The sequence below is a fragment of the Balearica regulorum genome, chromosome 4, assembly GCF_011004875.1.
Source record: "Balearica regulorum gibbericeps isolate bBalReg1 chromosome 4, bBalReg1.pri, whole genome shotgun sequence".
Lineage (NCBI taxonomy): Eukaryota > Metazoa > Chordata > Aves > Gruiformes > Gruidae > Balearica > Balearica regulorum.
Window position 1 is genome coordinate 13,829,355 of NC_046187.1, and position 23,701 is coordinate 13,853,055.

The following is a 23,701-nucleotide window of genomic DNA, read 5'->3' on the forward strand; positions in this document are numbered from 1 at the left end:
GTAAGCAAGTGCAAAAGCAGAGATGAAGTGAGCAGGTAGTGATTTAAATCACTTCAACTTTCCTACGGAGAGAACCTAAAGAACCCAGCTGCAGCGGAAGGCATAAGTTCAAAAGTTGGCTTCGGCCTGTCCTCCAAATGCCTAGGATCTCAAACTGATGGGACAATGCAGACAAAGTCTCTGCTTCCAGCACAGCTGTCTTCCTCTTTCTTCAGTGTCCAGAACATGATTCAGACCAGAAGCTACTGCAATTATTTGTAACAGAAATAGCAGACAGGTCATAGACACCACCCATTGTTTAGAACATTAAAAACATGACCACATGTCCACAAAGAAGTGCACATAAAAGCATGTTGGTATCCCTTGGCTTCCTTTAGCACTTTTTCATAAACTAAGCAAGAACAAACTGAACTTTAAATCCAGTTCAAATTGTCAAGCCAAACTTATTTTGTCAAAAATATATTTAACGCTGATATTTTTCACCAAGAAACTCTTTCAGAAAAAAATTGTTTTGTGGGTTATTTTTTTCAACTTGTTTACAGTCTTTCAATGTATGAAATCACATTATGCAACTGAACTTCAAATGCTTTAAGTGAAAAACCCGAAAAAACACATATGTCAGGATCATACATCACTGGAATTTATTAAATGAAATCAAGTCTGGTATTTAGTATTTTGTCATCTAACTCCATTCAAAACAATTTTTTGGTTACTCAAATCTTTAGTGTGGCAGAGTCTGCTTCAAGATTCACTGAAAGTAGTGGATCTGTTCCAATCTATTTCAATAAGGCTTCAACCACATCTCATATGTTGTAGAATTATGAGGTGTTTTAGTTGCTCAAACATAAAAAACCTGAAATTTTTCTGTCTGAAATGGAAGGAAGGATTCATTTTCTGCAATGGACAACTCAAAGCATAGCTTAATTTCAGTTGTTCCCGGACTGAACAGAAGTCCTCATTTTGTTCTTTATACATTGTACACTTTATAAGTAGAGCCCTTGTAGGCACAATTACACATTGACTCATTCTTATTGATATTTATAATCATAATAGAAGTTTTTGCATTGCATTTATATACTATGGAGACAACTCAGGACTTTTTTACAACAAAAGTTTGAAAAATTTTTCCTAACAGTTTAGTATTATTCAAATTCCTCTGCTTCTAGAACAAAACTGACTTTCACTGACGTCCTGTTTAAAAAAAAATCCACAACTTCCCCTACATCAATATACGAGCAGGAGGGCATTGAATCAGCTCCCATTATCCCTGAACTGGTAGTTTCTCTTGTGATAATGGTATTTACCCGTCTGCAACTGCATATCTGTAGTCTGAAAAAGTGGGCTGTAAACTACATTAATCCTATATTTCCTCTTATTTTTATTGGAATGAAATGAGTAGTAAGAAGCAGCCTTCCGTGTCTAAGGAAATGACAATGAACATATTATACATTAGTAAAAAAAAGGTGTATTTATTTATCTTGCATTCTTTTATGACACAAATTGCTTCTCTGTGCTATTGCCAAATGCTGCTGGAAACAGACTGGCTATTTGATCTTTGAAGTCTCCACAGGCTTTAGGTCTACATGCCTCTCTGACTGAGATCATGATCATGTTCATTCACTGGATGCCTGCTAAAATATGAGTTTTGCACCCACATCTGAGAGGTTAGTGAATGGTAAGCCCAGCCCTATTTTCAGTCAGGTATCAAATCTGAGAGGAGAAGCAGTAACTCTCACTACCCATCCACTATAACGGACAATGATGTCATAGTTCCCTTTAGGGCAAAATCAAAGCGGTTAGTTAAACGAGAATGATACTATCCTCTTATACTATTCTTTGGTATGAAGACCTTCAGACAACAGATCTCTGTCAGGAAGCTATGTCTAGCAGCTGATAAGCAGTAGGAAACATCTTCAGCTGCAAATTAACCACAAGGACACGCGAAGGGGCCAGGTGAAGTGCACATGAATGCTGCAAGTTCTTGTGATGAACCTGTAACTACACTTAAGGTCCACATCATCTTGCACCTGAGCACTGGCAGACTGATGCTAGAGATGTAAGTTCACACACAATATTGTACTGATACAAGCTCAGACATCTTGGCAAGTGATACTCTGTGAACAGTATTACTGCTCTATGCTCCTACTCTCTGTAAATGTGTGTTGCCTTAGCTGTTTTCAAGGGTGATGTGTTTTCATTAATATACTCTATGGAAGAGACATGGATTCGATGGATGGACCACTCGGTGGATAAGGAACTGGCTGGATGGTCGCACTCAAAGAGTTGTGATCAATGGCTCAATGTCCAAGTGGAGAACGGTGATGGTTCCTCAGGGGTCGGTACTGGGACAGGCACTGTTCAACATCTGTGTCGGCGACAACACCAAGCTGTGTGGTGTGGTCGACACGCTGGAGGGAAGGGATGCCATCCAGAGGGACCTTGACAGGCTGGAGAGGTGGGCCCGTGTGAACTGCATGAAGTTCAACAAGGCCAAGTGCAAGGTCCTGCACGTGGGTCAGCGCAATCCCAAGAACGACTATAGGCTGGGTGAGGAATGGATTGAAAGCAGCCCTGAGGAGAAGGACTTGGGGGTATTGATTGATGAGAAGCTCAACATGAGCCAGCAGTGTGCGCTTGCAGCCCAGAAAGCCAACCATGGCCTGGGCTGCATCCAAAGAGGCGTGACCAGCAGGTCGAGGGAGGTGGTCCTGCCCCTCTGCTCCGCTCTTGTGAGACCCCACCTGGAGTACTGTGTCCAGCTCTGGGGGCCCCAGTACAGGAGAGACATGGAGCTGTTGGAGAGAGTCCAGAGGAGGGCCACAAAGCTGATCGGAGGGATGGAGCACCTCTCCTGTGAGGACAGGCTGAGAGAGTTGGGATTGTTCAGCCTGGAGAAAAGGCGGCTCTGGGGAGATCTGATTGCAGCTTACCAGTACCTGAAGGGGGCCTACAGGAAAGATGGTGAGGGACTGTTTATCAGGGAGTGTAGTGACAGGACAAGGGGTAATGGGTTTAAGCTGAAGGAGGGTCGATTTACATTAGGTGTTAGAAAGGAATTCTTTACTGTTAGAGTGGTGAGGCACTGGAACAGGTTGCCCAGAGAGGTTGTGGATGCCCCCTCCCTGGAAGTCTTTAAGACCAGGCTGGATGGGGCTTTGGGCGATGTGGTCTAGTGGAGGGTGTCCCTGCCTGCAGCAGGGGGGTCAGAACTAGATGATCTTTGAGGTCCCTTCCAACCCAAACCATTCTATGATTCTATGAAGAAAGTAGTCAATTCAGTCAAGTCCGTATGCAGAGGAAAGCAGTTTACACAGACTACATTACATTATTTTAAGAAAGTAAACCCTTTGAAGCCTGGTACCCAGCTATATAAACTCTGTACCAGAGAGGATCAAGAAGGTTTTCAGCAAATTAGTCTCTTACTTTCTTACCTCTATAGAAGGAAATCTGTCTTCAGGCAGATGGCTAACGTTCACCCAAACATCTTACTCCTACAACATTCATTGAAATGCCTGTTCTCTCTGTGTAAGGAGAAAGCAGAATACAGGGTCTGGAGGACTCTCCATTTTGCTCTCAGAAATAGCTGTTCTTTATGCTCTGTCTGGAAGATCACAATGTGTTCTATGTTAAGGTTCTCAAACTCAGTGAATCCTTTTGACTCTTCCTTGTTTACAGGCTGGAAAGTGTATCACATTACAGAGATGTTTGATGTTGTACCACAGACTGTTAAAAGTCATTAAATAACTCTGTAAACATGTTCCCTGCTTCTAATGACGACTGCTATTCTGTGCTACCTTTCAAGTAACTTTTCAGAGGCTTTAAAACAATCAAGGTGATCTGAATTATTTGCAGGCCAGTTTTATCCTTTGCGAGTTTCCAAAATAAAGATAGTAGGAGTGAGACCTCTCCAGCCTCAGACACTCTATCCTGTGCACATTGATCTTTGTGCTTCTGAGAATCTGAAGGTCCTGTCTCTTTCAACTGCCTATAAAAATAAAACTATTGACTTTATCTTATAAAGAAGAAAATGGTTATGCTCATTTACATACCCTAAGGATCTAGCCCAACATCTTGCCTAAAAAGTTCACTTCATTCTGCCTAGCTGGAAAACAGTCAGTCTAAATTAGCTATAATTTTCTTTGTTATTTCACTGCTTAATATATTTTTCTATGAAGAGATTTTTTGGGGGCATTAGTTTTTTTTCTTCTTTAACTGAGTTCTTGCTAATAGCAAAGTATCTGTTCCATCTGGTGAGAACCTCAGAGGACTTTAGACAGTGGTAAAGACAAAGGTCACAAGTTTATGCATTGATTTTATTTTAAGAAAATAGTTCTCCTGCAGCTGTTTTCTAAAAACTAATACACATCAAATATGATAGCTGAGGGAAATAGGGAACATTTCTTGAATAACACCAGTTTCTCTTCATTCCTGTTTTACACATAGATGTAATGCTCTCTGACACTACTGGCTTTGAACTGTGTTTCTGTAGAATATTATAGAAAAGTCATTTAATGATGAAAGTTTAAGTTGCCTTGTGGAAAAAAGACTATTGTCACAAAGGTGAAGGGGGTCTTTAAAAGGAGGGTTAAAAGGGCATTGTGTTATGCTCCAGAATAATCTTAATAATCTTAATTTTTAATATCTTAGTGCAGGTCTTAAGATTCTTACACTTCCTTCTCCATTCCCTCTTTTCAGAATTACTCCTTCCTGTGAGTTTCAGAGTCCTGCTGTGTTTTATCTTCTACTATATAAATTTTTTTCACAAAATTCTGTATCATCACAGCATTTGCTTCAAATAGATAAGCATATTTTCAGAGCTTAATTAATAGAATCTGGATAACAAGTATACAGATCTCAGCAAGACATATATTGTATCAGAACTGCCCTTCAGAAACCTGATCTAATGCTTTCCAAATTATCTTACTTTGCAGAAAAGATAAAAAATCATGATACACTGAGGACATGAAAACTCTGGGAGTTTCACTCCCAGAAGCCCTCATGCAGAATGGCATGAGCCCTGGTTCAAGTCATTCTTTAAAGGAACTCAGTTTTAATCCACACCGGTCAGATCCTTTCCTAACATAATGACCATATAGGTATTAGAAATGTGACCCAGGGTTGTTTTTCTTTTAGAATTTAACATGCAATTCACAAATCTCCTATATGAAGCCACAACAAAAAGAATAATTATTGTTGATTGATTTTTTTTTGCTCTCTAGTAAGAGATTTTTTTTTCTCTCACTAGGAGGAACAGATGTTACACCTCTAAACAGAAATCTTGTTTTTGTCTTTTGGTTTGTTGTTTTTTGTCTTGGTTTTTGGGGTTTTTTTAATGTATTCTTCCAAGTACAATAATGAACACTTCTGAGTACAAAACACAGCTGAGCTGTGACTATTCTATACAGGAAACAAGAAGAATTTAAGCTAGGTGTGTTTTGTCCTTGTCATGCTCAGCTGCTGGGTGCTGTCTCAGTACTGTGGCCCACACATCCAGATAACATCAGTCACCCCATCTCCAAAATACTCAGCTGGGAATGCAAAGGGAAAATATTTCAAAAGCACTTACTCTCTGCTTCCCCACCACTCCTCCAGCTTGGGATTGTTTCACTCTTATCTGTGTGTTCCCCAACCTGCTTGATCTAACATAAAATAGAGTTGGCACCCCACAACAACATATTAAAACAATCTGATTTCTGCTGCGTTCGTGGGGTAGTCCCCAGGTCTGTTTAAAAAGGGAAACAAATTCCTAAAGACCATTGAAGCAAAGATGGCTGCCCATATTCCATGCAGGAGGACAACCTGGGAACACCCCTGCCAGTTCTCCTTGGAAGAAAGTATTTCCATTTAGTCCTTGAAATTTCAGAAGGCAAGGAGCAGCCTTTCTAAAAGATACTTAGTATCTGTTTCTCTCTTGTCCCCAAGTGTTTGGTTTGGATTTTTTTCAAAATTTCTTACAGTTTCAGGAGTTGTGTGGCCAACAGTGGGAAGCTGGGCAAGTCTGAATCCGCACCAGAGATCCCTTCATTGTACTTGAAGAAAATTCTCTTGAGCTCTAAAACCTAGGAAAGAAATTTAACAACAGCTTAATCTGCCAGATAAAGGCAGAATCGAGTAAAAAGCAAATTCCCAACTCCAAGTCTTAATTACAGTGCTATGAGCTGTAGTTCAAATCTCCTGATGACCCTACTGGAAGCATTGCAGGATTGCTTAATTGCTTTCCTACCTCGATGGCAGAGGGATCTAAGAATAAAAAAGTTAACAATCTGTCCTATATCAGAAGCCCCAGTCATATAAAGGGATATTGGCACTGCAACTTTTTTTCATTACAAAAAAACCCCCTCAGTAAGAATCACCTGCTAATTAATTTATATTACATTGGGCTGTGTTCCGCTTCCAGAAAAGACCAAGCTTTGTGGGCTTTTTTCCACTCTCTTTATTCACAAATTAAGCGTAAACTAAGGGAGCTGCAACATACAATTTGACAACATCCTGTCCCATCCTTTCGGCCAATTCTAAGAAAACCTTTACCTCCAACACATGGCTATAAGCCTGCTACCATTTTCCTATCATTTGTGGGAAGTCTTATCTCTTTTGGGTGGTTTCAACTTTTAATTTCATACCTCCCCATTTAAAATTCTAACTGGAGCAGTCATTGTCACTTTCTGACACAAAGAGGTCCATGGAGCCAGTAAAACATTACATGGTGACCTACATAGCAAACCTGCAGAGCCAGCACAAGGGCACAGCTGAACGCTTTGAGATGCCGGTGTCAGTTCTTGTAAAGAAATTCTTAGTATTACCACTTCACATGGAGTTAGTGTTTTGCAGAAGCAAAGGTGCACACATCATGCAGACCTGGGAACAAGCTCTGTGGTTTATTATTATTCACCTTTGCTTACCTTAACTGAAAATCCTTGCTTGATGACCTGCTGGCACCTACACAGAAAAAGAATATAGGGTAAGACCTCATTCAGCCATCCCTTTTCAGAATCAGGTATGCTTAAGATCATAGGGAAGAGCAAACCTCTATTGACAGTTACAAAAAACTAAAATGAATCTTCAGTGAACCTTTTCACTTTTTGACAGGCACACAACTTGAAAGAACTGCTAGTGCAGGCTATTCTTTTCTGATGAAGTTATTTGTGTGACACTCCTTTTCCGGCTGTCAGCTTCTCATGTGTCAGATGCAGTATAACTATAGAGGAAGCACGGGCTGTACATTTGTGTGGGATATGGGCAACCCTCTTAGCTCTAATGCTTTTCAAGAATCTGTATTTCTTTTTAGAATATTCATTGGACTTGGGGAAAATCCCAAACTATTTGTCAGCGCCTTCAACAAGGTGTTTGTACTTAAATATTCCTTTTCTCTGTAATCCTAGTTTCTATATGAAAATGTTACATGAAACTGAAAAACCCCAAACCCCGCAAACACAGACTAAATCCTAAATCACATATTACACATTGAAAGGAATTTTTTTCTTTGCTATTCTTCTATTGATTGCCAAACTTACCTATTAACCCAGTTTCAACAGTTCTCGTTTTACTTTGAGGGGCCACCAGCACAAATTTTTGTGCACTGGTCAGTCATACCTACTCTTGGAAATCTTTGGTGAAATCATGCAGGAAAAAGAGGGTACCCATAAAATAAACATATTTTATGTTAGGTAAATGAAGAAGGATTTTTACACCATCTACATGGAATCCTTTCTAAAATCAGTGGGTGTCAGGAAAACACACAAATTTAGTTTCGCAGATTTAATATCAAAATGGAGTCCCGAGCAGAGAAAAGATGAAAAACACTTTTTTTTCTGAATGTTACTCCACTTTGAGTCCTTATTAATTAGTAGGAGGAAAACCAGTATTTTTCAGATATTTGTCATTAAAAATTGTTATCAAGATAGTGATAGGATGACATGCTCTTTTTCTATTACATTAGTAGCTTTTGTAATCCATGTGTGATATTGATTTTCTCCTGTGAATATATATGGTAGGTTTGGTATGATATTTTATTGCACTTATTTTGAAGATAATGTGTAAATGAATGGACAATGATTTGTTTTGTCAGTGAATCAAGGTTGAATGACTTACTAGTCTTACTAGGATCCAGAGAAGATTTGATGTAACACATTAGCGTGGTGATTTTCTGGAACACATTTACTGACATTTTCTCACCCATATTCTTTTCTAAAAAGAAAATAATATTTTCTAAACAGTGAAAATTAGATGTTCTGTATCAACTTAGCATGTTCCGTGAAAACATACATTGTTGCCATGAGATTCAAGTTATCAGTCTAGTAAGCCACAATAACCAAATGAATTAATTTGGTCCAGAAAGATGTAGCATTCACAGAGCAATTAACATAATATATGTATTTTTAAGTAGTCATTCAAATAACCAAAATTGCCATCATAGAGTTTGCTGCAGGAAAAAGATGAATGAGTAAAATTAATGTGTTTTAAATAAAATAGGGCCAGGGAATAAATCTGAAAACTGGATTGAAATGCTAGTGAAACACTCACAGTCAGTGAATAGGACAAGGATTTTATATGAAGCTGCTTCTTTTTACTTTGGTTTTGCACATAAAGATCATAGCTCCTCAGCTGATTAATTTTCATTTTATGATCAAAAGCAGCACCTTGTATGACTATCACAGTTATTCTGTCCCCTCAGTTTTAGACATGGTATTAAGTGATGTTTTTAACTAGCATTAGGGAATTTGCCTTGATAGATCCAAACCTTTCTAGAACATAATACATTCTTCCTTTAAGTGCTGCAAACTTTGAGACATGATAGAGAAATTTCCATTTGAAAAAATTAATCCTGATAAAACCAGACCTCCTTCTTCATTGGGAAAATTGATTTTTTTATGTTGATTGTACTTCAGCATCACAAGATGGATATTACGCTAAGAACAGGCTTTGTTAACTACATGAGGAAGTTCCACTGTATAACCAAAGTTGCAGAGCCAGGCTAAACTGCATAAATTAAATAAAGCCTGAGGGCAATGCCAGATCATCAGACCCAAACCTTCACACGCCAGTGAATTACATATTACAGAAATGACCCGTAACACGTCTAAAGCTTCCAGTTAAAGCACGAACATTAGTCCTTAAAAAGAAGGACTAGCCATGCCGTTGGTAGAGAACAGGAAAGATGAGACCTGAAAGCTTTGCAAGATTAGGAATTTACTTGAGATATACCAAGATAATCCCAGAAAATATACCATATACAAATCCAAGAGCAAATGAGTAGCTCCATGGATCGTGGCTCTGATGATTTTAAGAGATACGTATCTCCTGGATGGATTCCTTGGTGCCTGCTACAATGTCTGCCACAGAGAAAGTTCTCATTGGTGAATGCAACTTCTGCTACTGAATTAACCCAGTTACCCAAAACCCATGGAAGCTTAATGTCTCTGACACTATGATTTTCCTGTCATTTCACTAAAATTAGCCAACAACTTCTGAGCTTACTGGAGGCCAAGACCAGACATTACTATATAAACCTTGTTTTCTTAGGAAAGTGGATTTAAACATTAAAACAGGCTGCCCAGAGAAGTTGTGGAGTCTCCTTCTCTGGAGATATTCAAAACCTGCCTGGACAAGATCCCATGCAACCTGCTCTAGGTGACCCTGCTTTAGCAGGGGGTTGGACTAGATAATCTGCAGAGGTCCCTTCCAACTCCTACCATTCTTTGATTCTCTGATTTTTAAAGGTGCCTGGCAGTCTGACCTGTGGGAAAAAAACTCCAGCTCAGGCATTCGAAATCACTGTGTACGTATTAGTAGCGCATATGGTCAAGTCATTTGAGAGGGGTCTCTGTGTTTGCCCTATTCAATATGCTATCTACGACTCTAAGTTATCTTGGATGTTTCAGAAAAAGAAAAACAAAAATGCCAGAAACCAATTTAAGCATGAGAGGAAGAAGGATTGCTTCAGGCACCTGACTGAAGTCCTGACACATGACAATTAATTGTAGTCATTCTTTCAATGTAGAGACAGAAGAGTTTTGTCCATGTACAGGACCTGTGAAGAAGGGGAATGAGCACAATTACTCAGATCCTTCATACACACCAATGCAAGAAGAACCATCTTATCCTCTTTACAATATGAAGAACAAACTTGTCTAAGGGATTCCAATAGCCAGCAAGATCATTACGTCACTCCGCAGCCCCAGTGACTGCTAGGCTCCCGCTGAGATCAAAAAGGCCATCCTTCTCCCTTACTCTACTGTAACATATCTCGTATCTCCATATTCAAACACATCTACATATAATAAAACTCTCTCCAGCCTTGTTGATATACCTATTGAGAAATAAAGCACATCATTGAATTCTGTAAGATTTACATAGCTTGTCTTCTGCCTAATCCATGTAGCCCATTGTTTGAATCCTCCTTTCTATTAATTTCCATTTTATACAGGCACCAGAACTGAGCATCATACTTTAGCAGCAAGTCTATGCTGGGCATACAGGCAGTACACTTCTATTGTTTCTACCTAAAAATTTCTTACATGTTCATTCCAGTATGGCAAATGATCTTTTCTCAGAGCATTGCACTTAAAGCAAATGTTGAGGTGATTACCTACAATGTATTCAAGAACAAAATAAAACAAAACCACAAACCACGCCAAGTATTTCTGCACACCCTTTTGCACAGTTTAACACTGCAGGTTTATAAGCTGATTCAAGTGATTCACGTAGCACATTCTTGTTCAGACAAGCCCTCCTCAAGTCCACGACTTCATAACAATACAAATAACAAACTGAAGCAGGACTCAAAGCTGCACAAAGCATGCCTGCCAGCATCAATCCATTCATTATCACCAGATGCCCCTCCAGGCCATCATACCTGATTTTCAGTTATGGAATACCATCAGTTTTATAGCACTTAGCAGAGTCAAAGTCCCACTGCTTTGGAGAATCTGAACTTTATTCTGCTATGTGTTATACTGAAATCAGTCTGTTTCTAGGATGCGGGCTTTCAAGAAGACCATGTATTGAAATGAAATTAATGGAAAAGATGTTAAGTACTTCGTGTTGGGATTTAGTGGTGAAAGGGGAAAATGTGTAAAACATTTCATCTTTATACCCGAAAAGTTTGTAATATTTTCTTAACTTGCACTCCTCTGGTTTGGAGTCTACCTCAACTACTTACATGCCCTTCATTATGTTAGTATCTGAGAGTTCCCCCAGCCCAAGAGCTTTCATCTTAAAATCTGTCTGAGAGTAACAGAGGAGTCATGCCAATTGGAATGCTGGCCCAGAAAAGCCTATCTGGCATAAGCTTGCAAATAGGAACCAAAAATTTGAACCTAACACACAAGGTGGGGCCACAGTGGCAGGAAATATAACAGAGGCAAGAAAACAAGAAAATCAAGTCACAGTTTGTATGGCAGCACTCCAGGTATACGAGCTGAGGAGCTGTGTACAGAGGGTAATACTGCTCTGCTGCAGATTTCTTATGGCTTTGGAGGGAAGACAAGGGAAAAAATCGTTCCTTTCAGCTCAGTTAGAGCAACACTGAATAATTGTCTGAGCTGTAAAACAGTCCTTTTGTCAAAACCACTTCTAACTAATTACTTGCCTGCCAAAAATACATTGCTTATTCCATTCTTTGCCAGATGTAATTGATGCAAATTCAGTTTTATATCTAAGTATTTGTTGTATATATTTTGTGACATCTCAGTTTGACAGCATACTATTAAAAGACAAGTGCTGTGGTGTAAAAGGCATAGTTATAATGAGTATTCATAACTTTTGTATAAACTTATATTTGATGTCTTATATTTTAGAGGACACGAAAGTCACCTACTTTCACCTTCCTCCTAGCAAACAGAGGTCTGAGCCAGGTAAGCAAAGTCACTGCCATGACTTGTCAAACAGAGGTTAGTGGACTCAAGGGCACAGGCATGCTGCCTTGCACTCAGCTGACTGCAGCTATGAGGGTTGTCACTTGGGAAGTATACTGCGATGATCTCCAAACTTTTTTGTCTCAGTGTGTCAGTACAGTGTATCCATTCATGCTTGGCTAGGACTTAACTGCACTGTTCAGGGCATCGCGGGCATGTTTCTCATATCGTGTCCTGCCCTCCTTTCAGTGATTATTCTGGGGCTGGCCTGCCCTTAATTTTCCCTAGGTCTGTTCCTAATCCCTCTGTAGCTATTCCTGTTCCATGATTTCAGACCTTAATCTTTTTCTAACACCCACATTTGATTTCAAAACGTTCCACTTGGCACTTGCCATCTTTTGAAGAATTCTCACCTGCACTGTCTACAGCCTTCTCAGGTCTGTTTTATTTTATGCATCACTTTCCACTCCAGAGAGTAATATTATTAGTGCACTGTCCAGATAAAGCTTCACTTTGATATCAAATGCAATGTTTTATTATGCAGTAACTTTGTCAATTTCTCTGCAGCACTTGAGTTAAGAGGTATCTCTTTTTAATCTCAGTGCTGGCTGAACCATCAGACCTTATCAAGACCCCTGGGTGCCTCCATGGGTCTTTCTTATTCCGTTATTTCTTGGCTGAGGCATTTTGATATTCTATATTTTTTTCCTAGTTGCAACTACTTGATCTTCTTGACACTTATACTAAGTATAGTAATCCAACTACATGGATTTACTGTCATAGTTGAATCCAGTTTTCTAAAAATTATCACAATCAATTAAATGTGTCTTCCAGTTATACTCAGGGATTGTCCAGCTTTGATAACTGGAATAGAAGGCTAGAAAGAAAGGAGAGTATAAGCTGGGTTCCCAGCTAGTGGAGGGGTTTCATGCAGTGAGAGCATGAGAACATGGTATAATACAGAGTTACATTTTTTGTTTTCAAAAATGAGGGGTACACATGTCTGATAACTAAAAGAAACAGCAGTGAAAAGACTATCTATGCAATTTGAGTTTAAGGTTTCTCTATTAGCTCATGCAGTGTCACATTCTCTAACGCGCTCACATTTGTCTCTATGCACTGGAAGAATACAGTGAAAATCTAGGTCCTAATATCACATCAGATAACATCATATCACACCAAACTTTTCAGCTGTTAATTGATTTTCCCCTTTGTGGCTTCAGTGCCCCTGCAGTTAGTTCTTATAGTTTCTTATATCAGTAGTGATCTTATGCAGAAAACACCCTATTGCTTCGTTATTTCTATAACACGCCCCTCTTGACTTGAACAATAACTTTCATAAATTTTTTACGTGCTTAATACTGAATTGTAGACACATGCATAATTTGCATCAGCAGAAACACTTTCCACACAGTTAGTACAAATGTTGCCTTTATCTAGCCACCCACTCCTAATTCCTGATTTTTACCTTTTTTATTGCCTGAATCCTTTATACTTTTTTTTTAAAGGTGTTATCTTCCCTATACTCCAGTAGTGAGGTTCCATTCTGGCATTAAAAGATTCATCAACCTCCACCAGGCATAGCTAATTTGGGCTTCTGGTTTCATCACAGGATGCAGTGGGTTCTGAGGAGAAGAATTAAAAACAAAGACATGAGCAGGTACATATGACCCAATGATTTGCTGATGTTGGTCTAACTGGTTTTTAGCTATTCAGCTATTGTGTTCTTGCCCTGTTTTTAACTTGTCCCTTGCTCTTTCTATTCTTTCTTCTGACAGTGGAGCAGTATTGGCAGCAGTTCTGTGCACAGACTGCTCTGTTTGTCTAGCTGCACAGCAGTTAATTCCCCTTCACCTCACAGAAAAATCTTGCTTTTTCTCAAAACAGCAACTCCTCTAATATTCAGGGAAAGTCTTTCTTAACCATTTGCATCACTGACTAACAAATGTTTGTTTATAGTCTAATGTTTTGTATAGTGTTTTAAGATCTTGATTTCTTTCTAGTCTGTTGAGCATCAGCTTCCCAGCATCAGCTTTGGTGGACTAAACTCTTTCGTTTCTTTGCAGCTTTATGGATTCACAGATTGGTAAGGACTTCTGGAGATCATCTAGTCCAACCTCCCTGCTAGAGCAGGATCACGTAGGGCAGGTTGCACAGGATGGCATCCAGGTGGGTTTTGAATATCTCTGGAGAAGGAGACTCCACAGCCTCTCTGGGCAGCCTCTTCCAGTGCTCGGTCACCCTCAAAGTGAAGAAGTTTTTCCTCATATTCAGATGGAACTTCCTGTGTTCCAGTTTGTGCCCATTGCCCCTTCTTCTGTCACTGGGCACCATTGAGAAAAGTCTGGCTCCTTCCTTTAGACATCCACCCTTTAGATATTTATAAGCATTAATAAGATCCCCTCTCAGTCTTCTCTTCTCCAGGCTAAAGGGACCCAGCTCTCTCAGCCTTTCCTCATAAGAGAGATTCTCCAGTCCCCTAATCATCTTTATAGCCCTCTGCTGGACTGTCTCTAGTAGTTCCCCCTCTTTCTTGAACTGGCGAGCCCAGAACTGGACACAATACTTTTGTACAATGTTTGAGGAATTTTCACTTCCTCAGAAATGTTCTTTGTTCATTATTTGTGCGCTTTCCTCTCCAGTTTCTCCCTCTGCTATATTTTGTGTTGGGACTGCATGTTTTTTATAACAATGCATGCGTTGAGAGCAATGAGTTAGGCTTTAACAAGTTAGTACCCAAGATGTCTGTGCTATGCTGGTGGTTAAACAGGCTTTACCCTCATTGTGCAGAGAGACAGCGCAGGTGTTGAACTAAGGCTGGAAAGTGATGACACAGACCTTACACAGAGTGGCTAGAATGAGAATTTAGAACCTCCTGGCTGTCTGCTTGCTCTGACAAGCCATGGTGCTTTCCAGCTATACTGGATTACCCTAGGGAGGCTGAACAGCATTGTTAAATTGTTGGTCAACCATGAGCCAATTACTCTCAGCTGCCGAATCTTCCAGTGCAGCACTCCCCATCAGCATCAGTGTACACATTAGCAAGTTCCCAGGAAGGAGGTACAGATATATCTCTTCACATGCTACCCTCTAATAGAGAAAGGGGGGTGGGAGGGTGGGGAATTAGGGTACTCTGAGTACCTCACATCCCCAGACAAGAAGAGAACATCAAAAGTTCATCTGAAAAGGAAAGTTTTTAAAGTCATTTTGACCCTTGCATGCTGTCAGCACACTTCTAACTGAAAGCACCAACTATAGTTTATACTAGAAATTATAATTCCATTTCACGGCCAAAGTTTTGTCTCTCAGTAATGCAAAATGGACAAATAATTAGCCTGTCATTTTTCAAATTGAAAGACATTTACTAGGCAATGGCTTCATCTAATTAAAAACTACAATGTTAAAAAAAGTAAAAGAAAGAACCTAGTCTTAAGAGTATGAGGTTATTTGTTGAACATGTTTCCGAAAGAAAACCCTGAAAATGAGATCCAATCAACCAAAATTGTATTTTGTAATGTTAAGAAATTGAATGTTCTCACACAGTACTTGACGAAAATTGATCAGTTGCAAGCAAAGACATAGTAGGCAGAAGTAGCACACACAACAGAAAATACAAACCAGATCCTGTTATTCCTGGCTGCATGTGTTTGTGCTGCAGACTGGAGAACCAGAGCTAGTTGTTAATTGGCCAGCTGGAGGAATTTCAGAATTCTAGTAATTCCAGAAGTCATTTTGGTGGCTGGTCATATTCCAGGGTAGATTTCTGAGATCAAAAACTGTAGTCTACTCTATGAAATACAGTTGTAAAAAGAAAAAAAGACCAATGAGCAACGATGTTGCATGCCCAAGTTCTCCAGCCTGCATTGAGAAAGGCTGCTTTCTCCTTCAGTGTTCAGCTAATCTGGTAGACAAGCCCTGAAAATAACCTGGTAGGTTTGCCTGTAGAATTTGTGAAGTCCTTAATTTAAAATACAGTTTCAAACATTAAGCAACTAAGGTAAGCATGTCAGTGATACAGGCAGCTCCTGAGAAGTTCTAGACTATTCACTGTGGAAGGGAAGGATTGGCATTCCAAAAAGCTCAGAAAAATACTAATCTTGAACCATTAGACCATTGAAAAACGCAGTTACTTATTACCTACTTTGAAGACACATCAATTTGCAGAATTGGTAAGGGATTTCCAGTTTTACATCTAAGCCACAGAAGTGTCATTCCAATCAGAAAATCACATAAGAGTTTGTTCAAGACTTGCTGTGCAAAAAGTCTGCTACAAGCACAAACATTGCTTTCTCCAGCAACATCTCCATGCATACTTGCAACCAATGTCCTGATTAATCTGTTGTGAATTCTACAAGAAATTTAACAGTGACAGAAACCTGAAAGATTCCTGCTCATTTTGGTGATACCATTTGGATCAAATCATGCTAAGGCAGAAATGTGAGGAAAAGACAAACTGTTCTCCTGAAGAACATTACATCCTTTCTCATCCCTCCCATTATAAATCAAGGAAAGAGTTATCCGACTTCTACTTTGAGACCTCTGTAACCAGCGGTAGTTACAGATACGTCAAAAGGTAAGTACACTTGACAGAAAAGGAGCTTCAGGGAAAGCAGTCAGCTGTATCCTGACATGTGTCAGATCCCTTATAAAACTCTTGGGTAAGCCGGATCCATGCATTAATTACCTGCAATGGACATCTGCTTCGCAGAGGTTCCAGCCTCCTTCCCTATCACTCTCTCCACAGATTTTTCATCAAGCCAAGTGAAGGAAAACAGAAATAATTGTACCTGCTGTTATGCTGTTTCTCATCATAAGGGTCCAACAAGGAACAAGAGCTTTCCTATGAATCAACTACCAGCTGTAAAAAGGATAAGCTGCCGAGCAGACACTGCCAACAAAATCAGTTTGCCTGAGGGAATGACAATGTCTAAAAGTCAAAAGGAATATAAAATGTCTAGACTTAAATACAGCCTGACCAACACTGAATCTCTCCAGGTATTTCATTTAGAGAAAACACTTGCTCATATTAGCCTTGGCTTATTATTTTATGCAGAGGTGCCAGCCAGGAAGTCCAAAAAGCTACATTTCTTATGAGGAAAAATCCACTTTTTCTATCCTTAACCCTTGAAGCTCTGCTTCCCTTTCAGTTTAGATAGAGGGGAAAATTCCCAATAGCTCAATGCAAGTTTGGGACAGATCAGTCCTGGCATTATCATTCTGAAAGCACAAAGCATCAAAGGCATGGCTTCTTTCTTCTCAGAAAATGTTCATTCTATGAAGGTAGAGCTAGACTCAAGTAGCTCAGCGTTTCCAATTACAAGACATCAGGGAAACAGCTGCCAATTTACACCGGTTAATAACAAAAGACCCATGGATTCACTCACTGCTCTGTCCCTCCTATGTTACGGCTTGCAAGTGATTCTTTGGAAAGGTCTCTTAATCCTCCTACCTTTTAAAGTACAATTCACCACAGAACAATTGAGAGGGTTTAATTAAGAAGTCCTATGCAAGCATTAAGCTGTTTTATAAGATTCTTAAATGCACGTTCATCTTTGAACTTATTTCAAATGCAGAAATATCCTGAGCTGGAAGTTAAGCACGATATTTTGATAAACCACCAGTCCTTTCCTCTGGCATCATTCATGCAGAGGAAAAGCAATCATTATTTCATAACCTCCATGGAAGGACAGTGTTGCTCAAGTGTGGGCCAGCTCTGATACCACTTACTGTCAGTTAGACATGGGGCAATGTCCAGGCTGTGAAATTTGTCCTCCAGCACTCTCAAAGCCTGTAACGCCTGCACATGCTCCTCAGACCTCAAGAAAGGTCTGAAGCTTCACTCTGGCACAGAGTTTTCATGCCCAGTGCTAGGGTTTCAGTAAACATTATTTCAAGAGGATTAACTTGGTGTTAGTATTAACATTGTGATTACTCCTTAGACAATCTTCCTTTTCAGTATGCTGAGTTTCTGTTTACGGATTAGTCTGATTCTTTATTATTATTGTTGCTGCTACGGACTGCACTATTTAATTATTTTTATTAAGTCTCCATCTCAAAGGTTCAAAGAATACCACAATAAAAAAATAACATAATAATAGTAAATCCATATACTACTGGGAGCACACAATACAAATTTTGTTTATGTCAGAACATAAACCAGCATGATACTAACAACAATTAAATTCTGGGATTCTTTTCTAGACTCCAACACACATTAGCACCAGGGAAACTATTAAATACAGGGTTAATTTATAAGTACAGTTCTCTCAGTCTGGGTATTATAGTCGGTGCAAGTTACATTTGACAGCTATGGATTTACTGGCAGAGGACTAGAACAATGCAATCCCATTTCCTGCCTTCCACCACTACACACAGTACAAATCTGGTTATGAAACATGGGCAAGTAGTTTGAAATGAGAAAATGGTCTTATGAAACCAACATTCATAAGTCATTGACTGATCCATTTAATGAGATTTACAGTTTACTCTCTTCCCTTACTGATAAAATTCAGGACTCATGAAAAAAACTCTCTATCCATAAAATTCAAATACCATCCCCATCCCCCCTTACATTCAAGTACTGAAAAGGTACTCCAAGGTTTGCAAATTCAGCACAATGTATATTTATTAATCAATAATCCATATGGAAACTGTAAATTCTCATACAAGTTTCTGGACAACACTACAAGACCTTTTGTAAAAGCCTATAGCTATATAAAGTTTTCATCCTTCATTCCCCTAACTTTTAAATTACTATATCAGTTTTAGCACAACATATTTTCCATGTTAATTCTTCTATGTAACCTTTGAATGCTCTATACCGAAACTACATATTCACTCTGTTTTAAGGCATATGGTGATTCCTTTCTACTATCATAATACAATCTGAGAGGAAGTGAATACAAACTTACTTTCATGAATGCTAAGAAATTAGGGAACCTGAGCTTGACAGAAAAGCACTAACTACAACACAACTCATGCTAAATTGCAAGAACTCATTACGCTTGGTCTTTAAAAAAAAAAAAAAAAAAAGCCACCTTAAATGTAGAAGGAAAGCCAGAGTAGCAGAACTGTGCTCAACTACCCACAGACCCTACCTGTTCTATGCAGTTTCATGACATTTGATGGAGAGAATCTCAAATCATCCTACAAACATGATTCCCTGTGAGGAACAGAAAAGCAATCATAGCACTTTGATGAAAGTCCTGAATTTGGTACTTGTGTCATATCACTTCTGGGTAAGGTGGTCCCTTCAGCTTTCCCTGATACTTGTTTGTTTGTTTGTTTTTGGGAGGGGCGGGAGGAAATTCAGCAATCTTATTTATTTGGTTTTGTTACATACCTTCCGAGAGTTATTACATCAGGTCAGTCTCTTCACCATGGAAATCACCCTACAAATGCTTAAAAAAGAAGCAGAGAGGACTATAATATTTTAAAAAGTGCCTGTCAAACCACTACTGCTTAGTTTGGCTTGTGGCTAAACAGAAAGTCATACACAGGCAGGGTGATGGGTCTTTGTATTATTCATTATCAAGTGTATGGTTATAAAAAACCCAATGCCTTCAACAACTCAGAGCTAGGGAAGTAGTTTTTAGAGGTTAAAATTGTTATATATCAGTTTCAAAATAAATGGTTTGAAACAATAATTTACAAAAAATTGCAGTATTTCCTTCTATCATAAAACATCAACATAGACTGAACAAGAGTCAAACTTTATCCCAGTGTTGGACACTACAACCAGTCAAGTCACTTAGAACCTGGCCTCGCAATCCAGTTTGTTTTAGCATCATTTCTGCAGTCTTTTTGCTACAAGAGCTCTCTTTCCAATCTTAATTTCTGAGCAGGGTCCATAGGAGTTACCACAATACAGAAAAAAGCAGCTGAATTATCTTGGGAGAAGAATAGTGACGTATTCCTCTGGAGTTCACTTGATGATTTAGTTATGTTTTACTTAATGCTGGCACATCTGAAATTCAGAACCAAAGAATTTTCAACTGGATATTGCTACAAATAAGAGGGCTTTTTTTATAGTTCTTTTATGTGGATTCAACAGACACTTATATCAGACTTAGCTGGCTGTCATGTAGCCAGTTTAACATCCACGCAGCTCTAGAGGTTTTATATGGCTATGGCTTACATTAGCAGAACCTCTATGCCCACAGGTTCTGGGAATTCTGAATTTACATATATGACTCCTGAGAAATTACACCACACTGTAAATAAAAATCTCAGTCCCAGAAAAATAAAGAGAAAATTCTACATGGGAAATGAAGAGCCAAGTTTTACAGTTAAGTTTAGACTATCAGAAAACACTGACATGAAGGGAAGCAGCAGCTGATACAGAATACTAGGGACTCTGGGAAACAAAGTGGAGTAAAAGGACCAAAGATAGCACCAACATTACAAACTGTCAGCTTCACTGCACAAAGACAGTAGTTGCTAAAGTAACTTTCTCTGTTGACAGGTGACTTCCTGAAGAACATGTTAGCTTCTCATAAGGACAGCTTTCTTTTCCAATCTCCTTTTTTTCCTTCAGTCTCCCCCTCCTTCTTACTAGAACTCTGCTAAATCATCAGGGGGATGGGGAGGCAGGAATTAAACAGTTGAGAGACTATACTAGTTGTATGTGTTCTTGCCTTTCTTTTTCACCCTTGGAGAATATTTATGTAAAAGAAGTTTCTCTTTGTTCCAATAATGGCAGCACTGCAACAAAAGTATACAATGGTTCTACTTTGTCAGTGTAATGTATTCCCATTCTAAAAGGCTGTCTGCTCGCAGTTCTCCACAAAGTCTTTGCTAATGCTATCCATCTCATACAGACCATTAAAACTCTTGATTGTCAAAGGATACAGAACTTCAAAAGATAGTGTTTGTTCTTAACTAAAAATAATGTTTAATAGCTTAGCTTAGTGTGTGGTTCTATTTCTGCTGGTCAAATCTTTACATCCCTATTCACAAGATAAACTAGGCTTCAAGGCAGAGGGCGATAACACCAGGCTTGCCAGTGACATGTTGTGGGATGATGTTCCCAGGTTGGAGGGATGGGGTGCCGGTGAGAGCCCTCAGCCTACTGCTCAGAGACATGCTGGATGCACTACAGCACACTCAAAGCCTAGAGAAGAGCCAGGGGGCTCTGGATGCAACAGGAACCAACAGGGTAACCCTGGGTTATCCTTACATCAAAAGAATTCCAGCCACCCCAGCCAATAAGTCAGCCTCATTGGGGGCACAACTGAAATGCCTCTACGCAAACACATGGAGCACGGGGAATAAACAAGAGGAGCTGGAGACGTGTGTGTGCCTGCAAGGCTATGACTTTACTGGCATTATGGAGACGTGGTGGGATAGCTCCTATGACTGGAGTGTTGGGATGGAAGGGTACATGCCCTTTAGGAAGGACAGGCAGGGCAGGCAAGGAGGGGGGTGTCGCCCTCTATGTCAATGACCAGCTGGAGTGCATGGTGCTCCACCTGAGGATGGATGAGGACCTGACCAAGAGCCTACGGGTCAGGATTAAAGGGAGGGCAGAGACAGGGGACATCACAGCAGGGGTCTGCTACAGGCCACCTGACCAGGGGGACTGAGCAGATGAAACCTTCTATAGGCAGAGAGGACCAGCCTCATGCTCACAAGCCCTGGTCCTTATGGGGGACTTCAACCACCCCGACATCTGCTGGAGGGACAATGCTGCTAAGCGCAAGCAATCCAGGAAATTCCTGGAATGTGTCAATGACAACTTTCTCCTCCAAGTGATAGAGGAGAGGTGCCATGCTAGACCTTATTCTCACCAATAAGGGGGGCCTGGTAGGGGATGTGAAGCTCAAGGGCAGCCTTGGCTGCAGTGACCATGAAATGATGGAATTCAGGATCCCCAGGGCAGCGAGGAGGGCGCACAGCAAGCTTACTACCCTGGACTTTGGGAGAGCAGACTTTAGCCTCTTCAGGGATCTGCTTGGTAGAATACCAAGGGACAAAGCCCTGGACGGAAGAGGGGCCCAAGACAGCTGGCTAATATTCAAGGGTCACCTCCTCCAAGCTCAGGAGCGATGCATCCCAGCAAAGAGGAAGTCAGGCAAAAACACCAAGAGGCCCCCGTCGATGAACAAGGAGCTCCTGGGCAAAGTCAAACAAAAAAAGGAAGCCTGCAGAGGGTGGAAGCAAGGGCAGGTAGCCTGAGAAGAATACAGAGAAACTGTCTGAGCAGCCAGGGAGCAGGTTAGGAAAGCCAAAGCCCTGATAGAAATTAGTCTGGCCAGGGATATCAAGGACAAGAAGGAAAGCTTCTACAGGTATGTTAGTGAGAAAAGTGTGGGTCCCCTCCAGAATGAAGCAGGCAAGCTGGTTACCCAGGATATGGAGAAGGCTGAGGTACTCAACGACTTCTTTGCCTCAGTCTTCACTGGCAATTGCTTGAGCCACACTGCCCAAGTCACAGAAGGCAGGGACTGGGAGAATGCAGAACCACCCACTGTAGGAGAAGATCAGGTTCGAGAATATCTAAGGAACCTGAAGGCGCACAAGTCCATGGGACCTGATGAGTTGCATCCACGGGTCTTGAGGGAACAGGTGGATGAAGTAGCCAGGCCACTCTCCATCATATTTGAGAAGTCCTGGCAGTCCAGTGAAGTTCCCATCGACTGGAAGAGGGGGAACATAAGCCCCATTTTTAAGAAGGGTAAAAAGGAAGACCCAGGGAACTATAGGCCGGTCAGTCTCACCTCTGTGCCTGGCAAGATCACGGAGCAGACCCTCCTGGAGACTATGCTCAGGCACATGGAAAATAAGGAGGTGATTGGTGACAGCCAGCACAGCTTCACTAAGGGCAAATCGTGCCTGACAAATTTGGTGGCCTTCTATGATGGTGTGACAGCATCGGTGGATAAGGGAAGGGCAACTGACATCATCTACCTGGACTTGGGCAAGGCATTTGACACTGTCCTGCACAACATCCTTGTCCATTCGATTGATGGACCACTCGGTGGATAAGGAATTGGCTGGATGGTCGCACTCAAAGAGTTGTGATCAACGGCTCGATGTCCAAGTGGAGAACGGTGATGGTTCCTCAGGGGTTGGTACTGGGACAGGCACTGTTCAACATCTGTGTCGGCGACAACACCAAGCTGTGTGGTGTGGTCGACACGCTGGAGGGAAGGGATGCCATCCAGAGGGACCTTGACAGGCTGGAGAGGTGGGCCCGTGTGAACTGCATGAAGTTCAACAAGGCCAAGTGCAAGGTCCTGCACGTGGGTCGGCGCAATCCCAAGAACGACTATAGGCTGGGTGAGGAATGGATTGAAAGCAGCCCCGAGGAGAAGGACTTGGGGGTATTGATTGATGAGAAGCTCAACATGAGCCAGCAGTGTGCGCTTGCAGCCCAGAAAGCCAACCATGGCCTGGGCTGCATCCAAAGAGGCGTGACCAGCAGGTCGAGGGAGGTGGTCCTGCCCCTCTGCTCCGCTCTTGTGAGACCCCACCTGGAGTACTGCATCCAGCTCTGGGGGCCCCAGTACAGGAGAGACATCGAGCTGTTGGAGAGAGTCCAGAGGAGGGGCATGTAAGCTGATCGGAGGGATGGAGCACCTCTCCTATGAGGACAGGCTGAGAGAGTTGGGATTGTTCAGCCTGGAGAAAAGGCGGCTCCGGGGAGATCTAATTGCAGCTTACCAGTACCTGAAGGGGCCTACAGGAAAGATGGTGAGGGACTGTTTATCAGGGAGTGTAGTGACAGGACAAGGGGTAATGGGTTCAAGCTGAAGAAGGGTCAATTTACATTAGGTGTTAGAAAGAAATTCTTTACTGTTAGAGTGGTGAGGCACTGGAACAGGTTGCCCAGAAAGGTTGTGGATGCC

At 40.9% G+C, this 23,701-nt stretch overlaps 1 long non-coding RNA gene across 3 annotated transcripts in view; it reads right to left on the reverse strand.

Annotated features, from left to right (window-relative positions):
- The window catches only part of LOC142601674 (uncharacterized), a 79,061-nt gene that overhangs the window by 45,995 nt on the left and 9,365 nt on the right, over window positions 1-23,701 (reverse strand). For all 3 annotated transcript variants that reach the window (XR_012835225.1, XR_012835224.1, XR_012835223.1), the window contains exons 2-3: window positions 6,900-6,936; window positions 3,432-3,521 (exon numbers count right to left, since the gene is read on the reverse strand). This is a non-coding gene — a long non-coding RNA (uncharacterized LOC142601674). The remainder of the gene's footprint in view (window positions 1-3,431; window positions 3,522-6,899; window positions 6,937-23,701) is intronic.